Source organism: Mesoplodon bidens, assembly GCF_964165515.1.
Source record: "Mesoplodon bidens genome assembly, contig: HAP1_SCAFFOLD_35, whole genome shotgun sequence".
NCBI classification, from domain to species: Eukaryota; Metazoa; Chordata; class Mammalia; order Artiodactyla; family Ziphiidae; genus Mesoplodon; species Mesoplodon bidens.
In genome coordinates, this window is record NW_027672525.1 from 2640602 (window position 1) to 2662681 (window position 22080).

A 22080-nucleotide genomic window follows, 5' to 3' on the forward strand; every position below is an offset into this window, starting at 1 on the left:
CTCCATGACTCTTGTCAAAACAATGATCCATGACCATATCATCCCAATGCTCCATGACACCTTTATTCACAATGCTCCGTGACGCTTGTCATCACAGTGCTCCATGACACCTATCATCACAATGCTCCATGCCTTTGTCAACAAAATGCCTCATGACCATGTCATTACAATGCTCTATGTGCTTGTCATCACAATCCTCCAAGAATCTTGGGATCACATTGCTTCATGCACTTGTCATCACAATGCTCCCTCCTCTTCTCATCAAAATGCACAACGCCCTTGTCATCAAAGTGCTCCATGACTTTGTCATCACAAAGATCCATAAACGCTCTCATCACATAGCTCCATGCACTTGTCATCACAAAGCTCCATGATGCATATCATCAGAAAGTTCCATGGCCTTCTCATCACAATGCTCCTTGCCCTTGCCATCACAATGTTCCATTACCCCGTCATCACAATGCTCCATGACCCCAGACATCAGGATGTTCCAAGGCCTTTTCATCACAAGGCTCCATGACCCTTCTCATCACAATGCTCCAAGACCTCTAAAATCACAATACTCCATGTCCCTTTTCATCTAAATAAACCATGAACCCACTCATCACAATGTACCATACCCATCATCATAATGCTTCATGCTATTGTCATCACAATGACATCAAAATGCTCCATGACCTCTGTCATAACCATGATCCAAACCCTTGTGATCACAATATTCCATAACACTTGTCATCACAATGCCCCATGACGCCCGTCATCACAATTATCCATGGTCTTCTCATCACAATGCTCCATGACACAAGTCATCACCATGCGCCATGCGCGTGTTTTCACAGCGCTCCACAAACTTGTCATCACAATTCTCCATAAACCTTGTCATCACAAGGCTCCATGCACTTCTCATCAAAATGCTCTCTCACCACTGATATCACAATGTTACATCACTATTCATCACAATACTCCCTCACCCCTGTCATCACAATGTTCCATGACTCCTGTCATCACAATGCTACTTGCAATTATTATCACAATGTTCGATGACCCCTGACATCACAATGTTCCATAACCCCTGTCATCAAAATGCTCCATGATAATTTTCATCAAATTGATCCGTGACCCCTGACATCACAGTGTTCCATAACCCCTGTCATCAAAATGTTCCATGACCCTTTGCATCAAATTGCTCCATGACACTGTCATCACAATGCTCCCTGCCCTTCTCATCAGAATGCACATCGCCCTTGTTATCAAAATGCTCCATGTCCTTTTCAACACAAAGTTCCATGACCCTTGGCATCACAGTGCTCCATGTCATTGTCATCACAATGCTCCATGAAAGCTCTCATCACATTGCTCCATGCCCGTGTCATCACAAAGCTCCATGACGCATGTCATCAGAATGCTCCATCCCTTCTCCTCACAATGCTCCATGACCCCTGCCATTACGATGTTCCATGGACTTGTCATCACAATGCTCAATGACACTTCTCATCACAATGCTCCATGACTTTTGTCATCACAATGCTCAATACACTTGTCATCAAAATGCTCCCTGACACTTGTCTTCAGTATGCTCTTTGAACCCTGTCATGACAAGTCTCCATGACTTTTTCATCACAATGATCCATGTCGTTTGCATGATAATGCTCCAGTACCCCTGTAATCAAAATGCTCCATGTCCTTGTTATCAGAAAGCTCCATGACTCATGTCATCAGAATGCTCCATGGCCTTCTCATCACAATGCTCCATGCCCTTGTCATCACAATGCTCCAAGACCCCTGTAATCACTGTGTTCCATGCCACTTTTCATCCCACGGATCCATGAACCCTCTCATCAAATTGCACCATGCCCATCATCATAATGCTTCATGCTATTGTCATCACAATGAAATCAAAATGCTCCATGACCGCTGTCATAACATTGCTCCAAACCCATGTGATCCCAATATTCCATAAAACTTGTCCTCACAATGCCCATGACGCTCGTCATCACAATTATCCATGGTCTTCTCATCACAATGCTCCATGACCTTTGTCATCACAATGCTCAATACACTTGTCATCAAAATGCTCCCAGACACTTGTTGTCTGTATGCTCCTTGAACCCTGTCATGACAAGGCTCCATACCGTTTTCATCACAATGATCCATTCCCTTTTCATCACAATGCTCCAAGATCTCTGTAATCACACTGCTCCATGCCCTTGTCATCCAAAGCTCCATGACGCATGTCATCAGAATGCTCCATGGCATTCTCATCACAATGATCCATGACCTTGCCATCACAATGCTCCATTACCCCTGTCATTACAAAGCTCCTTAACCCCTGCCATCATGATGTTCCATGGACTTGTCATAACAAGGCTCCATGACACGTCTCATCACAATGCTCCAAGACCCCTGTAATCACAGTGCTCCATGCCCCTTTTCATCAGTATGCTCCATGAGACTTGTCATTACGAGGCTCCATGATTTTCTCATCACAATGCTCCAGGAGCTTGTCATCACATTGCTTCATGCCCTTGTCATAAAAATACTCAATGGCCATTCTCATCATAATGCTGCAAGCCCTAGTCATCACAATGCTCCATTATATTTGGCATCACAATGCTCCCTGCCAATGTCATCACAATGGACCATGACATATGTCATCACAGTGCTCCCTGACAGCTGTCTTCACAATACTCCATGACCTTCTCATCACAATGCTCCATGCCCTTGTCATCACAATGCACCATGCCCACTCTCATCACAATACTCTATGAAACTGGTCAGACCAATGTTTCATGCCCCTGTCATCACAATGCTCCATGCCCTAGTCATCACAGTGCTCCATGACCCCTGTCATCACAATGCTCCGTGAATCCAGTCATCAAAATGCTGCATAACGTTTGCCATCACAATGGTCCATGCCCGCATCATCACAAGGCTCTGTGACATTTGGAACCACAATGCTCCATGAACTTTTCATCACAATGCTCCATGACCATTGTCATCACAATGCTCCATGCCTTTGGCAGAAAAATATTCAGTGTCCCTTGTCATCACAATGTGCCGCACGCTTTTCCTCACAACGGTCCACTTATTTTCATTGCAATGCTCCATAAACCTTGTAATCACAATGCTCCATGCATTTCTCATCAAAATGCTCTCTCACAAGAGATATCACAGTGTTACATCACTAGTCGTCACAATACTCCCTCACCCCTGTAATCACAATATTCCATGAACCCTGTCATCACAATTCTACATCCCCTTATATTCACAATGTTCCATGACCCCTGTCATCAAAATGCTCCATGATGCTTTGCATCCCAAAGCTCCATGACCCCTGACATCACAATGTTCTATAACCCCTGTCTTCAAAATGTCCCATTACACTTTTCATCAAATTCCTGCATAACCTTGTCACAAAAATACTCCCTGCCCTTCTCATCACAATGCACCACACCCTTGTCATCAAAATGCTCCATGACGTTTGTCATCAAAAACTACATGACCCTTGGCATCACAATGCTCCATGTCATTGTCATCACAAAGCTCCATGACACTTGTCATCACGATGCTCGATGCCCTTCTCATCACAATGCTCCATGTCCTTGTCATTACAGACCTCATTGACTCATGTATCACAGTGTTCTGTGCCCTTCTCATCACAATGCTCCATGCCCACTCTCATCACAATAATCCATGAAACATTTCAGAACAATGCTCCTTGCCCTTCTCATCACAATGCTCCAAGACCCTTGTAATCACAATGCTCCATGCCCCTTTTCATCTCAATGCTCCATGAACCCTTTCAACACAATGCACCATGCCCATCATCATAATGCTTCAGGCTATTGTCATCACAATGAAATCAAAATGCTCGATGACCTTTGTCATCACAATGCTCCAAACTCTTTTGATCACAAAGTTCCATAACCCTTATCATCACAACACCCCACGACGCCCATCATCACAATTATCCATGATCTTCTCATCACTATGCTCCATAACCCTTGTCATCGCAATGCTCTATACACTTGTCATCACAATGCTCCCTGACACTTGTCATCAGTATGCTCCTTGAACCCTATCATGACAAGGCTCCATGCCCTTTTCATCACAATTCTCCAAGACACCTGTAATCGCAGTGCTCCATGCACTTGTCATCACAGAGCTCCATGACGCATGTCATCAGAATACTCCATGGCCTCCTCACAATGCTCCATGCCCTTGTCATAACAATGTTCCAAGACTCCTGTAATCACAATGCCCCATGCCCCTTTTCATCAGAATGCTCCATGAGACATGTCATCACAATTCTCCATGGTCTTCTATTCACAATGCTACATTTCCTTGTCATCACAATGTTCCATGACCCCTGTAATCACAATACTCCATGAACATTTTCAGCCCAATGCTGAATGACCTTCTCATCACAATGCTCCATGACCAATATCATCACAATGCTCCATGACCACTGTCATCACAACACACCATGACCGCTGACAACACAGTGATACGGGACTCTTGTCATAACAATGCTCAATTCCCTACTCATCACAATGCTCCATGATCCCTGTCATCACTATACTACATGAACATTTTAAGCCCTATGCTCCATGACGCTTATCATCACAATGATCAATGCCCTTGTCATCCCAATGCTCCATGACCCCTGTATTCACAATGCTCAGTGATGCATGTCACCAAAGTGATCCATGACACCTGTCATCACAATGCTCCATGCCTTTGTCAGCAAAATGCTACATGACCTTGTCATTACAATGCTCTATGCGCTTGTCATCACAAAACTGCATTACCATTGTCATCACAATCCTCCATGAACCTTGGAATCATATTGCTTCATGCCATTGTCATCACAATGCTCCATGCTCCTTGAAATCAAACTGATCCATGACTCTGTCATCACAATGCTCCAAAATTTGTGATCACAATGTTCCATAACACATGTCATCACAATGCTCCCTGACACTTGTCCTCAGAATGCTCCTTGAACCCTGTCACTAAAAGGCTAAATGCATTTTTCATCACAAAGCCCCATGCCATTTTCATCACAATGCTCCATGCCATTGTCATCAAAATACTCCACAATTTTGTCATCAAAATGCTCCATGACCCATGTCATCACAATTCTCCATGCACTTGCCAGCACAATGCTCCCTGACCCTTGTCATCACAATGCTCCAAGCCATTGTCATCACAAAGCTTCATTACCTTTGTCATCAGAATCCTCCATGACACTAGGCATCACAATGCTCCATGCCATTGTCATCACAATGGGCCATTACATATGTCATCACAATGCTCCCTGACACCTGTCTTCACAATACAGCATGACGTGGTCTTCACAATGCTCCATGCCCTTGTCATCAAAATGCGCCATTCCAACTTACATTGCAATAATCCATGAAAATTATAAGACCAATGATCCATGCCCTTGTAATCACAATGCTCATGGCCTTGTTATCAAAATGTTCCGTTACTCCAGTCATCACAATTCTTCATGACCTTTGTCATCAAAATGTTCCATGTCCTCATCATCAACAGTCTCTGTGACATTTTTAACCTCAATGCTACATGAAATTTTCATCACAATGCTCTTTGGCACTTGTCATCACAATGCTCTATGCCTTTCTCAGCACAATGCTCCATGACCGTTGTCATCACAATGCACCATGCACTTGTCAGCCCAAAGATCCATGACACGTCATCACAATGCACCATGCGCTTGTCATCACAGTGCTCCACAATCTTGTCATCACAATGCTCCATGCACTTCTCATCAATATGCTCTCTCACCACTGATATCACAATGTTACATCACTGTTCATCTCAAAACTCCCTCACCCCTGTCATCACAATGTTCCATGACTCCTGTCATCACAATGCTACATGCACTTACCATCACAGTGTTCGATGGCCTATGACATCACAATGTTCCATAACCCCTGTCATCAAAATGATCCATGACGCTTTTCATCAAAATGCTCCATGTCCCCTGACATCACAATGCTCCATAGCCCTTGTCATTACAGTGCTCCATGACGCTCGTCATCTCAATTATCCATGGTCTTCTCATTACAATGCTCCACGGTCTTGCCATCACAATGCTCCATGCCCTGGTCATCACAATGCTCCATGTCCCTTGTGATCACATTTCTCACGTCCTTTTCTTCACAATGCTCCATGACAGTTGTCTTCACAATGTTACATGTTTTTGCCATCAAAATACTCCATGCACATATCATCGCAATGCCCCATGACCCCTGTCATAGCAAGCTCCATGCCTCTGTCATCACAATGCTTCACGACCTTTTCATCAAAATTCTCAATGGCCGTTGTCATCAAAATGCTCCATGACACTTGTCATCACAATTCTCCAAGCCCTTGTCATCACAATGCCCAATTACCATTGTCATCACAATCCTCCAAAACACTTGGCATCACAATGCTCCATGCCATTGTCATCACAATGGAACATGAAATATGTCATCACAATGCTCCCTGACACCTGTCTTCACAATACTCGATGACATTGTCATCACAATGTGCCATGCCCAATGTCAACACAATTATCCATGAAACTTGTCAAACCAGTGCTCCATGCCACTGTCATCACAATGCTCCATGCCCTTGTCATCACAATGCTCCATGATACCAGTTCTCACAATGCTCCGTGACTCCAGTCATCACAAAGATTCATGACCTGTGTCATCACAATGATCCATGCCCTCATCATCACAAGGCTCTGTGAACATTGTCACCAAAATGCTCCATGAACTTTTCATCACAATGCTCCGTGACACTTGTTACCACAACGCTCCATCCATTTGTCAACTCAATGCTCCATGACCCTTGTCATCACAATGTTCCATGCGCTTGTCAGTGCAGTGCTCCATGACCCATGTCATCACAATGCTCCATAAACCTTGTCATCACAATGCTCCTTGCACGTCTTATCCAAATGCTCTCTCACCACTGATATCAAAATGTTCCCTCACTAGTCATCACAATATACCCACTCCCCTGTCATCACAATGTTCCATAACACCTGTCATTAAAAAGCTCCATGACCCCTGACATCACAATATTCCATAAACCCTGTCTTCAAAATGTTCCATGACACTTTTCATCAAATTGCTCCATGAACCTGTCATCACAATTCTCCCTGGCCTTCTCATCACAATGCACAACGCCCTTGTCATCAAAATGCTCCATGAATTTGTCATCACAAAGATCCATGACCCTTGTCATCACAATGCTCCATTTCATTGTCATCACAGTGCTCCATGATCACTCTCATCACATTGATCCATGCCGTTGTCGTCACAAAGCTCCATGATGCATGTCATCAGTATGATACATGGCCTTCTCATCACAGTGCTCCATGCCCTTGCCATCACAATGCTCCATTACACCTGTCATCACAATGCCCCAAGACCCCTGTAATCACAATGATCCATGCCCCTTTTCATCTCAATGCTCCATGAGCCCTGTCTTCACAATGCACCATGCACACCATCATAATGCTTCATGCTATTGGCATCACAATGAAATCATAATGCTCCATGTCCTCTCTCATCACAATGCTCCAAATCCTTGTGATCTAAATGTTCCATAACACTTATCATCACAACGCCTCATGACGCTCCTCATCACAATTATCCATGGTCTTCTCATCACAGTGCTCCATGACTTTTGTCACCACAATGCTCAAAACCGTTGTTATCACAAAGCTCCCTGACACTTGTCCTAAGTATGCTCCTTGAGCCCTTTGATGACAAGGCTCCATGGCCTTCTCATTCCAATGCTCCATGCCCTTGTCATCACAGTGCTCCACAACCCCTGTAATCACAAGGCTCCATGACCATTTTCATCAGAATGTTCCATGAGACATATCATCACAAGGCTCCATGGTCTTCTCATCACAATGCTCCAGTACCTTGTCATCACAATGCTCCATTACACCTGTCATCACAATACTCCATGAACATTTTCAGCCCAATGCTCCATGAACTTCTCATCACCATGCTCCATGAACCCTGTCATTACAATGCTCCATGACCCCTGTCATCACAATGCTCCATGCCATTGTCAGCAAAATGCTACATGACATTGTCATTAAAATGCTCTATGCACTTGTCATCACAATACTCCATTACCATTGTCATCACAATCCTCCATGAACCTTGGGATCACATTGATTCATGCCCTTGTCATCACAGTGCTCCATGCTCCTTGAAATCAAAATGATCCATGACCTCTGTCATCACAATGCTCCAAACACTTGTGGTCAAAATGTTCCATAACACTTGTCATCACAATTCTCCATAATGCCTGTCATCACAATATTCCATGCCCTTTTCATCACAATGCTCCAAGGCCTTTGTCATCACAATTCTCAATACACTTGTCATCACAATGCTCCCTGACTCTTGTCGTCAGAATGCTCCTTGAACCCTGTCACAAAAAGGCTCCATGCATTTTTCATCACAATGCCCCATGCAGTTTTCATCACAATGCTCCATGCCATCGTCATCAAAATACTCCATTAGCATGTCATCAGAATGCTCCATGACCTTTGTCATCACAATTCTCCATGAACTTGTCAGCACAATGCTCCCTGACCCTTGTCATCACAATGCTCCAAGCCATTGTCATCACAATGCTCCATTACATTTGTCATTAGAATCCTCCATGATACTTGGCATCTCAATGCTCCATGCCATTGTCATCACAATGGGCCATTACATATGTCATCACAATGCTCCCTGACACCAGTCTTCACAATATTGCATGACCTGGCCTTCACAATGCTCCATGCCCTTGTCATCACAATGCGCCATTCCAAATGTCATTGCAATAATCCATGAAACTTATTAGACCAATGCTCCATGCCCTTGTCATCACTATGCTCCATGCCCTTGTTATCACAATGCTCCATGACCCATGTCATCACAATGCTCCGTGAGTCCAGTCATCACAATGCTTCATGACCTTTGTCATCACAATGGTCCATGCCCTCATCATCAACAGTCTCTGTGACCTTTTTAACCTCAATGCTCCATGAAATTTTCATCACAGTACTCTTTGACACTTGTCATCACAATACTCTATGCCTTTCTCAGCACAATGCTCCATGACCGTTGTCATCACAATGCTCAATGCGCTTGTCAGCACAATGCTCCATGACACATGTCATCACAGTGCACCATGCGCTTGTCATCACAGTGCTCCACAATCTGGTCATCACAATGCTCAATTAACCTTGTCATCACAGGGCTCCATGCACTTCTCATCAATATGCTCTCTCACCACTGATATCACAAAGTTACATCACTATTTATCACAATACTCCCCCACCCCTGTCATCACAATTTTCCATGACTCCTGTCATCACAATGCTACATGCACTTATCATCACAATGTTCGATGACCTATGACATCACAATGTTCCATAAGACCTGTCAACAAAATGCTCCATGACCCTTTTAATCAAAATGCTCCATGTCCCCTGACATCACAATGCTCCATAACCCTTGTCATTACAGTGCTCCATGACACTCTTCATCACAATTATCCATGGCCTTCTCATCACAATGCTCCACGGTCTTGCCATCACAATGCTCCATGCCCTGGTCATCACAATACTCCAAGTTCTTGGCATCACTATGTTCCATGACACTTCTCATCACAGTGTTATATGCTTTGTCAGCACAGTACTCCACAAACTTGTCATCTGAATGCTCCATGACACGTGTCATCACAATACTCCATGAACATTTTCAGCCCAATGCTCCATGACTTTCTCATCGCAATGCTCCATGACCAATATCATCACAATGCTCCATGACCACTGTCATCACAACACTCCATGACACCTGACAACACAATGATTCGGGACTCTTGTCATCACAATGCCCCATTACCTAGTCATCACAATGCTCCATGACCCATGTCATCACAATACTACATGAATCTATTCAGCCCAAACTCCATGATCCTTGTCATCAAAATGATCCGTGCCCTAGTCATCCCAATGCTCCATGACCTCTGTATTCACAATGCTCTGTGACACTTGTCATCACAGTGCGCCATGACACCTGTCATCACAATGCTCCATACCTTTGTCAGCAAAATGCTACATGACCTTGTCATTACAATGCTCTATGCGCTTGTCATCACAATACTCCATTACCATTATCATCACAATCCTCCATGAACCTTGGGATCACATTGCTTCATGCCCTTGTCATCACAATGCTCCATGCTCCTTGAAATCAAAATGATCCATGACCTCTGTCATCGCAATGCTTCAAACCCTTGTGATCACAATGTTCCATAACACTTGTCATCACAACGCTCCATGATGCCTGTCATCACAATACTGTATGTCCTTTTCATCACAATGTTCCATGAACTTTGTCATCACAATTCTCAATACACTTGTCATCACAATGCTCCCTGGCTCTTGTCGTCAGAATGATCATTGAACCCTGTCAAGGAAAGGCTCCATGCTGTTTTCATCACAATGCCCCATGCCATTTCCTCACAATAATCCATGCCATTGTCATCAAAATACTCCACAAGCTTGTCATCCAAATGCTCCATGACGTGTGCATCACAATTCTCCATGCACTTGCCAGCACAATGCTCCCTGACCCTTGTCATCACAATGCTCCAAGCCATTGTCATCACAATGCTCCATTACCTTTGTCATCAGAATCCTCCATGACACTTGGCATCACAATGCGCCATGCCATTGTCATCACAATGAGCCATTACATATGTCATCACAATGCTCCCTGACACCAGTCTTCACAATACTGCAAGACCTTGCCTTCACAATGCTCCATGCCCTTGTCATCACAATGCGCCATTCCAAGTGTCATTGCAATAATCCATGAAACTTATTAGACCAATGCTCCATGCCCTTTTCATCACAATGTTCTATGCCATTCTCAGCACAATGCTCCAGACCTTTGTCATCACAATGCTCCATGCGCTTGTCAGCACAATGATCCATGACACGTCATCACAATGCACCATGCGCTTGTCATCACAGTGCTCCACAATCTTCTCATAACAATGCTCCATTAACATTGTCATCACAATGCTCCATGCACTTCTCATTAATATGCTCTCTCACTACTGATATCACAATGTTACATCACTATTCATTACATTACTCCCTCACCCCAGTCATCACAATGTTCCATGACTCCTGTCATCACCATGCTACATGCACTTATCATCACAATGTTCGATGACCTATGACATCACAATGTTCCATAAGCCCTGTCATCAAAATGCTCCATGACACTTTTCATCAAAATGCTCCATGTCCCCTGACATCACAATGCTCCATAGCCCTTGTCATTACTGTGCTCCTTGACGCTCGTCATCACAAATATCCATGGCCTTCTCATCACAATGCTCCACGGTCTTGCCATCACAATGCTCTATGCCCTGGTCATCACAATGCTCCATGTCCCTTGTCATCAGAATTCTCCACGTCCATGTAATCACAATGCTCAATGACAGTTCTCATCACAATTTTACATGCTTTTGTCATCACGATTCTCCATGCACATGTCATCGCAATGACCCATGACCCCTGTCATAGCAAGCTCCATGCCTCTGTCATCACAATGCTTCATGACCTTTTCGTCAAAATTCTCAATGGCCGTTGTCATCAAAATGCTCCATGACCCTTGTCATCACAATGATCCAAGCCCTTGTCATCACAATGCTCCATTACCTTTGTCATCACAATCCTCTAAAACACTTGGCATCACAATGCTCCATGCCATTGTCATCACAATGGAACATGAAATATGTCATCACAATGCTCCCTGACACCTGTCTTCACAATACTCCATGACTTTGTCATCACAATGTGCCATGCCCACTGTCAACACAATTATCCATGAAACTTGTCAGACCAATGCTCCATGACCCTGTCATCACAATGCTCCATGCCCTTGTCATCACAATGCTCCAATACCCAAGTTCGCACAATGCTCCGTGACTCCAGTCATCACAGGCCGTCTTGACCTGTGTCATCACAATTATCCATGCCCTCATCATCACAAGGCTCTGTGAACTTTGTCACCACAATGCTCCATGAACTTTTCATCACAATGCTCCGTGACACATGTTATCACAATGCTCCGTCCCTTTGTCAACTCAATGCTCCATGACCCTTGTCATCACAATGCTCCATGACCCCAGTTCTCACAATGCTCCGTGACTCCAGTCATCACAAGGCGTCATGACCTGTGTCATCACAATTATCCATGCCCTCATCATCACAAGGCTCTGTGAACTTTGTCACCACAATGCTCCATGAACTTTTCATCACAATGCTCCGTGACACTTGTTATCACAATGCTCCGTCCCTTTGTCAACTCAATGCTCCATGTCCCTTGTCATCACGATACTCCATGAACATTTTCATCCCAATGCTCCATGACCCTTGTCATCACAATGATCCATGCCCTTGTCATCCGAATGCTCCATGACACCTGTCACCACAATGTTCCATGCCTTTGTCAGCCAAATGCTACTTGGCCTTCTCATTACAATGCTCAAAGAACTTGTCATCACAATACTCCATTACCACTGTCATCACAATCCTCCATGAACCTTGGGATCACATTGTTTCATGCCCTTGTCATCACAATGCTCCATGCTCCTTGAAATCAAAATGATCCATGACCTCTGTCATCACAGTGCTCCAAATCGTAGTGGTCACAATGTTTCATAACACTTGTCATCACAACGCTCCATGATGCCTGTCATCACAATACTCCATGCCCTTTTCATCAAAATGTTCCATGACCTTTGTCATCACAATTGTCAATACACTTGTCATCACAATGCTCCCTGACTCTTGTCGTCAGAATGCTCCTTGAACCCTGGCACAAAAAGGCTCCATGCCTTTATCATCACAGTGTCCCATGCCATTTTCATCACAATGCTCCATGCCATTGTCATCAAAATACTCCACAAGCTTGTCATCCAAATGCTCCATGACCCGTGTCATCACAATTCTCCATGCACTTGCCAGCACAATGCTCCCTGACCCTTGTCATCACAATGCTCCAAGCCATTGTCATCACAATGCTCCATTACCTTTGTCATCAGAATCCTCTATGACACTTGGCATCACAATGCTCCATGCCATTGTCATCACAATGGGCCATTATATATGTCATCACAATGCTCCCTGACACCAGTCTTCACAATACTGCATGACCTGGTCTTCACAATGCTCCATGCACTTGTCATCACAATGCGCTATTCCAACTGTCATTGCAATAATCCATGAAACTTATTAGACCAATGTTCCCTGCCCTTGTCAACACAATGCTCCATGCCCTTGTTATCACAATGCTCCGTGACTCCAGTCATCACAATTCTTCATGACCTTTGTCATCACAATGGTCCATGCCCTCGTCATCAACAGTCTCTGTGACATTTTTAACCTCAATGCTCCATGAAATTTTCATCACAATGCTCTTTGACCCTTGTCATCACAATACTCTATGCCTTTCTCAGCACAATGTTCCTTGACCGCTGTCATCACAATGCTCCATGCGCTTGTCAGCACAATGCTCCATGACACATGTCATCACCATGCACCATGTGCTTGTCATCACAGTGCTCCACAATCTTGTCATCACAATGCTCCATTTAACTTGTCATCACAATGCTCCATGCACTTCTCATCAATATGCTCTCTCACCACTGATATCACAATGTTACATCACTATTCATCACAATACTCCCTCACCCCTATCATCACAATGTTCAATGACTCCTGTCATCACAATGCTACATGCACTTATCATCACAATGTTCGATGACCTATGACATCACAATGTTCCATAAGCCATGTCATCAAAATGCTCCATTACCCTTTTCATCAAAATGCTCCATGTCCCATGACATCACAATGCTCCACAGCCCTTGTCATTACAGTGCTCCATGACGCTCGTCATCACAATTATCCATGGTCTTCTCATCACAATGCTCCACGGTCTTGCCATCACAATGCTCCATGCTTTCGTCATCACAGTGCTCCATGTCCGTTGTCATCACTATTCTTCACGTCCTTGTCATCACAATGCTCCATGACAGATCTCATCAGTGTGCTCCATGTCTTTTGTCATCACAATTCTCCATGCACATGTCATCGCATTACCCCATGACCCGTGTCATAGCAAGCTCCATTCCTGTGTCACCACAATGCTTCACGATCTTTTCATCAAAATTCTCAATGGCCGTTGTCATCACAATGCTCCATGAACCTTGTAATCACAATGCTCCAAGCCCTTGTCATCACAATGCTCCAGTACCTTTGTCATCACAATCCTCCAAATCACTTGACATCACAATTCTCCATACCATTGTCATCACAATGGTACATGAAATATGTCATCACAATGCTCCCTGACACCTGTCTTCACAATATTCCATGCCCTTGTCATCACAATGTGCCATGCCCACAGTCAACACAATTATCCATGAAACATGTCAGACCAATGCTCAATGCCCCTGTCATCACAATTCTGCAAGCCCTTGTCATCACAATGCTCCATGACACCAGTTCTCACAATGCTCCGTGACTCAAGTCATCACAAGGCTTCATGACCTGTGTCATCACAATGATGCATGCCCTCATCATCACAAGGCTCTGTGCATTTTGTCACCACATTGCTCCATGAACTATTCATCACAATGCTCCGTGACACTTGTTATCACAATGCTCCGTCCCTTTGTCAACTCAATGCTCCATGACCATTGTCATCACAATGTTCCATGCGCTTGTCAGCACAGTGCTCCATGACCCATGTCATCACAATGCTCCATAAAACTTGTCATCACAATGCTCCTTGCACGTCTTATCAAAATGCTCTCTCAGCACTGATATCAAAATGTTCCCTCTCTATTCACCACAATACCCCCACTCCACTGTCATCACAATGGTCCATAACCCCTGTCATGAAAATGTTCCATGAACCCTGACATCAAAATGTTCCATAACCCATGTCATCAAAATGTTCCTTGACCATTTTCATCAAATTGCTCCATGATCCTGTCATCACAGTGCTCCCTGCCCTTCTCATCACAATGCACAACGCCCTTGTCATCAAAATCCTCCATGATTTTGTCATCACGAAGAACCATGATCCTTGGCATCACAATGCTCCATGTCATTGTCATCACAATGATCCATGATCGCTCTCATCACATTGCTTCATGCCCTTGTCGTCACAAAGCTCCATGACGCATGTCATCACAATGCTCCAAGCCATTGCCATCACAATGCTCCATTACATTTGTCATCAGAATCCTCCATGATACTTGGCATCACAATGCTCCATGCCATTGTCATCACAATGGGCCATTACATATGTCATCACAATGCTCCCTGACACCAGTCTTCACAATATTGCATGACCTGGTCTTCACAATGCTCCATGCCCTTGTCATCACAATGCGCCATTCCAAATGTCATTGCAATAATCCATGAAACTTATTAGACCAATGCTCCATGCCCTTGTCATCACTATGCTCCATGCCCTTGTTATCACAATGCTCCATGACCCATGTCATCACAATGCTCCGTGAGTCCAGTCATCACAATGCTTCATGACATTTGTCATCACAATGGTCCATGCCCTCATCATCAACAGTCTCTGTGACCTTTTTAACCTCAATGATCCATGAAATTTTCATCACAATACTCTTTGACCCTTGTCATCACTATACTCTATGCCTTTCTCAGCACAGTGCTCCATGACCGTTGTCATCACAATGCTCCATGCGCTTGTCAGCACAATGCACCATGACACATGTCATCACAGTGCACCATGCGCTTGTCATCACAGTGCTCCACAATCTGGTCATCACAATGCTCCATTAACCTTGTCATCACAGGGCTCCATGCACTTCTCATCAATATGCTCTCTCACCACTGATATCACAAAGTTATATCACTATTTATCACAATACTCCCCCACCCCTGTCATCACAATGTTCCATGACTCCTGTCATCACAATGCTACATGCACTTATCATCACAATGTTCGATGACCTATGACATCACAATGTTCCATAACACCTGTCAACAAAATGCTCATGACCCTTTTCATCAAAATGCTCCATGTCCCCTGACATCACAATGCTCCATAACCCTTGCCATTACAGTGCTCCATGACACTCTTCATCACAATTATCCATGGCCTTCTCATCACAGTGCTCCACGGTCTTGCCATCACAATGCTCCATGCCCTGGTCATCACAATACTCCAAGTTCTTGGCATCACTATGTTCCATGACACTTCTCATCACAGTGTTACATGCTTTGTCAGCACAGTACTCCACAAACTGGTCATCTGAATGCTCCATGACACGTGTCATCACAATACTCCATGAACATTTTCAGCCCAATGCTCCATGACTTTCTCATCGCAATGTTCCATGACAAATATTATCACAATGCTCCATGACCACTGTCATCACAACACTCCATGACACCTGACAACACAATGATCCGGGACTCTTGTCATCACAATGCCCCATTACCTAGTCATCACAATGCTCCATGACCCATGTCATCACAATACTCCATGAATATATTCAGCCCAAACTCCATGATCCTTGCCATCAAAATGATCCGTGCCCTAGTCATCCCAATGCTCCATGACCTCTGTATTCACAATGCTCTGTGACACTTGTCATCACAGTGCGCCATGACACCTGTCATCACAATGCTCCATACCTTTGTCAGCAAAATGCTACATGACCTTGCCATTACAATGCTCTATGCGCTTGTCATCACAATACTCCATTACCATTATCATCACAATCCTCCATGAACCTTGGGATCACATTGCTTCATGCCCTTGTCATCACAATGCTCCATGCTCCTTGAAATCAAAATGATCCATGACCTCTGTCATCGCAATGCTCCAAACCCTTGTGATCACAATGTTCCATAACACTTGTCATCACAACGCTCCATGATGCCTGTCATCACAATACTGTATGTCCTTTTCATCACAGTGTTCCATGAACTTTGTCATCACAATTTTCAATACACTTGTCATCACAATGCTCCCAGGCTCTTGTCGTCAGTATGATCATTGAACCCTGTCAAGGAAAGGCTCCATGCAGTTTTCATCACAATGCCCCATGCCATTTCCTCACAATAATCCATGCCATTGTCATCAAAATACTCCACAAGCTGGTCATCCAAATGCTCCATGACGTGTGCATCACAATTCTTCATGCACTTGCCAGAACAATGCTCCCTGACCCTTGTCATCACAATGCTCCAAGCCATTGTCATCACAATGCTCCATTACCTTTGTCATCAGAATCCTCCATGACACTTGGCATCACAATGCTCCATGCCACTGTCATCACAATGAGCCATTACATATGTCATCACAATGCTCCCTGACACCAGTCTTCACAATACTGCAAGACCTTGCCTTCACAATGCTCCATGCCCTTGTCATCACAATGCGCCATTGCAACTGTCATTGCAATAATCCATGAAACTTATTAGACCAATGCTCCATGCCCTTTTCATCACAATGTTCTATGCCATTCTCAGCACAATGCTCCAGACCGTTGTCATCACAATGTTCCATGCGCTTGTCAGCACAATGATCCATGACAGGTCATCACAATGCACCATGCGCTTGTCATCACAGTGCTCCACAATCTTCTCATCACAATGCTCCATTAACATTGTCATCACAATGCTCCATGCACTTCTCATCAATATGCTCTCTCACCACTGATATCACAATATTACATCACTATTCATTACATTACTCCCTCACCCCTGTCATTCACAATATTCCATGACTCCTGTCATCACCATGCTACATGCACTTATCATCACAATGTTCGATGACCTATGACATCACAATGTTCCATAAGCCCTGTCATCAAAATGCTCCATGACACTTTTCATCAAAATGCTCCATGTCCCCTGACATCACAATGCTCCATAGCCCTTGTCATTACGGTGCTCCTTGACTCTCGTCATCACAATTATCCATGGCCTTCTCATCACAATGCTCCACGGTCTTGCCATCACAATGCTCCATGCCCTGGTCATCACAATACTCCATGTCCCTTGTCATCACAATTCTCCACGTCCATGTCATCACAATGCTCAATGACAGTTCTCATCACAATTTTACATGCTTTTGTCATCACGATTCTCCATGCACATGTCATCGCAATGCCCCATGACCCCTGTCATAGCAAGCTCCATGCCTCTGTCATCACAATGCTTCATGACATTTTCGTCAAAATTCTCAATGGCCGTTGTCATCAAAATGCTCCATGACCCTTGTCATCACAATGATCCAAGCCCTTGTCATCACAATGCTCCATTACCTTTGTCATCACAATCCTCCAAAACACTTGGCATCACAATGCTCCATGCCATTGTCATCACAATGGAACATGAAATATGTCATCACAATGCTCCCTGACACCTGTCTTCACAATACTCCATGACCTTGTCATCACAATGTGCCATGCCCACTGTCAACACCATTATCCATGAAACTTGTCAGACCAATGCTCCATGACCCTGTCATCACAAGGCTCCATGCCCTTGTCATCACAATGCTCCAATACCCCAGTTCGCACAATGCTCCGTGACTCCAGTCATCACAAGGCGTCATGACCCCTGTCATCACAATTATCCATGCCCTCATCATCACAAGGCTCTGTGAACTTTGTCACCACAATGCTCCATGAACTTTTCATCACAATGCTCCGTGACACTTGTTATCACAATGCTCCGTCCCTTTGTCAAATCAATGTTCCATGACCCTTGTCATCACAATGCTCCATGACCCCAGTTCTCACAATGCTCCGTGACTCCAGTCATCACAAGGCGTCATGACCTTTGTCATCACAATTATCCATGCCCTCATCATCACAAGGCTCTGTGAACTTTGTCACCAAAATGCTCCATGAACTTTTCATCACAATGCTCCGTGACACTTGTTATCACAATGCTCCGTCCCTTTGTCAACTCAATGCTCCATGTCCCTTGTCATCACGATACTCCATGAACATTTTCATCCCAATGCTCCATGACCCTTGTCATCACAATGATCCATGCCCTTGTCATCCGAATGCTCCATGACACCTGTCACCACAATGTTCCATGCCTTTGTCAGCCAAATGCTACTTGGCCTTCTCATTACAATGCTCAAAGAACTTGTCATCACAATACTCCATTACCACTGTCATCACAATCCTCCATGAACCTTGGGATCACATTGTTTCATGCCCTTGTCATCACAATGCTCCATGCTCCTTGAAATCAAAATGATCCATGACCTCTGTCATCACAGTGCTCCAAATCGTAGTGGTCACAATGTTTCATAACACTTGTCATCACAACGCTCCATGATGCCTGTCATCAAAATACTCCATGCCCTTTTCATCAAAATGTTCCATGACCTTTGTCATCACAATTGTCAATACACTTGTCATCACAATGCTCCCTGACTCTTGTCGTCAGAATGCTCCTTGAACCCTGGCACAAAAAGGCTCCATGCCTTTATCATCACAGTGTCCCATGCCATTTTCATCACAATGCTCCATGCCATTGTCATCAAAATACTCCACAAGCTTGTCATCCAAATGCTCCATGACCCGTGTCATCACAATTCTCCATGCACTTGCCAGCACAATGCTCCCTGACCCTTGTCATCACAATGCTCCAAGCCATTGTCATCACAATGCTCCATTACCTTTGTCATCAGAATCCTCTATGACACTTGGCATCACAATGCTCCATGCCATTGTCATCACAATGGGCCATTATATATGTCATCACAATGCTCCCTGACACCAGTCTTCACAATACTGCATGACCTGGTCTTCACAATGCTCCATGCACATGTCATCACAATGCGCTATTCCAACTGTCATTGCAATAATCCATGAAACTTATTAGACCAATGTTCCCTGCCCTTGTCAACACAATGCTCCATGCCCTTGTTATCACAATACTCCGTGACTCCAGTCATCACAATTCTTCATGACCTTTGTCATCACAATGGTCCATGCCCTCGTCATCAACAGTCTCTGTGACATTTTTAACCTCAATGCTCCATGAAATTTTCATCACAATGCTCTTTGACCCTTGTCATCACAATACTCTATGCCTTTCTCAGCACAATGTTCCTTGACCGTTGTCATCACAATGCTCCATGCGCTTGTCAGCACAATGCTCCATGACACATGTCATCACAATGCACCATGTGCTTGTCATCACAGTGCTCCACAATCTTGTCATCACAATGCTCCATTTAACTTGTCATCACAATGCTCCATGCACTTCTCATCAATATGCTCTCTCACCACTGATATCACAATGTTACATCACTATTCATCACAATACTCCCTCACCCCTATCATCACAATGTTCAATGACTCCTGTCATCACAATGCTACATGCACTTATCATCACAATGTTCGATGACCTATGACATCACAATGTTCCATAAGCCATGTCATCAAAATGCTCCATTACCCTTTTCATCAAAATGCTCCATGTCCCATGACATCACAATGCTCCACAGCCCTTGTCATTACAGTGCTCCATGACGCTCGTCATCACAATTATCCATGGTCTTCTCATCACAATGCTCCACGGTCTTGCCATCACAATGCTCCATGCTTTCGTCATCACAGTGCTCCATGTCCGTTGTCATCACTATTCTTCACGACCTTGTCATCACAATGCTCCATGACAGATCTCATCACAGTGCTCCATGTCTTTTGTCATCACAATTCTCCATGCACATGTCATCGCATTACCCCATGACCCGTGTCATAGCAAGCTCCATTCCTGTGTCACCACAATGCTTCACGATCTTTTCATCAAAATTCTCAATGGCCGTTGTCATCACAATGCTCCATGAACCTTGTAATCACAATGCTCCAAGCCCTTGTCATCACAATGCTCCAGTACCTTTGTCATCACAATCCTCCAAATCACTTGACATCACAATTCTCCATACCATTGTCATCACAGTGGTACATGAAATATGTCATCACAATGCTCCCTGACACCTGTCTTCACAATATTCCATGCCCTTGTCATCACAAAGTGCCATGCCCACAGTCAACACAATTATCCATGAAACATGTCAGACCAATGCTCAATGCCCCTGTCATCACAATTCAGCAAGCCCTTGTCATCACAATGCTCCATGACACCAGTTCTCACAATGCTCCGTGACTCAAGTCATCACAAGGCTTCATGACCTGTGTCATCACAATGATGCATGCCCTCATCATCACAAGGCTCTGTGCATTTTGTCACCACATTGCTCCATGAACTATTCATCACAATGCTCCGTGACACTTGTTATCACAATGCTCCGTCCCTTTGTCAACTCAATGCTCCATGACCATTGTCATCACAATGTTCCATGCGCTTGTCAGCACAGTGCTCCATGACCCATGTCATCACAATGCTCCATAAAACTTGTCATCACGATGATCCTTGCACGTCTTATCAAAATGCTCTCTCAGCACTGATATCAAAATGTTCCCTCTCTAGTCACCACAATACCCCCACTCCACTGTCATCACAATGGTCCATAACCCCTGTCATGAAAACGTTCCATGAACACTGACATCAAAATGTTCCATAACCCATGTCATCAAAATGTTCCTTGACCATTTTCATCAAATTGCTCCATGATCCTGTCATCACAGTGCTCCCTGCCCTTCTCATCACAATGCACAACGCCCTTGTCATCAAAATCCTCCATGATTTTGTCATCACGAAGAACCATGATCCTTGGCATCACAATGCTCCATGTCATTGTCATCACAATGATCCATGATCGCTCTCATCACATTGCTTCATGCCCTTGTCGTCACAAAGCTCCATGACGCATGTCATCACAATGCTCCAAGCCATTGCCATCACAATGCTCCATTACATTTGTCATCAGAATCCTCCATGATACTTGGCATCACAATGCTCCATGCCATTGT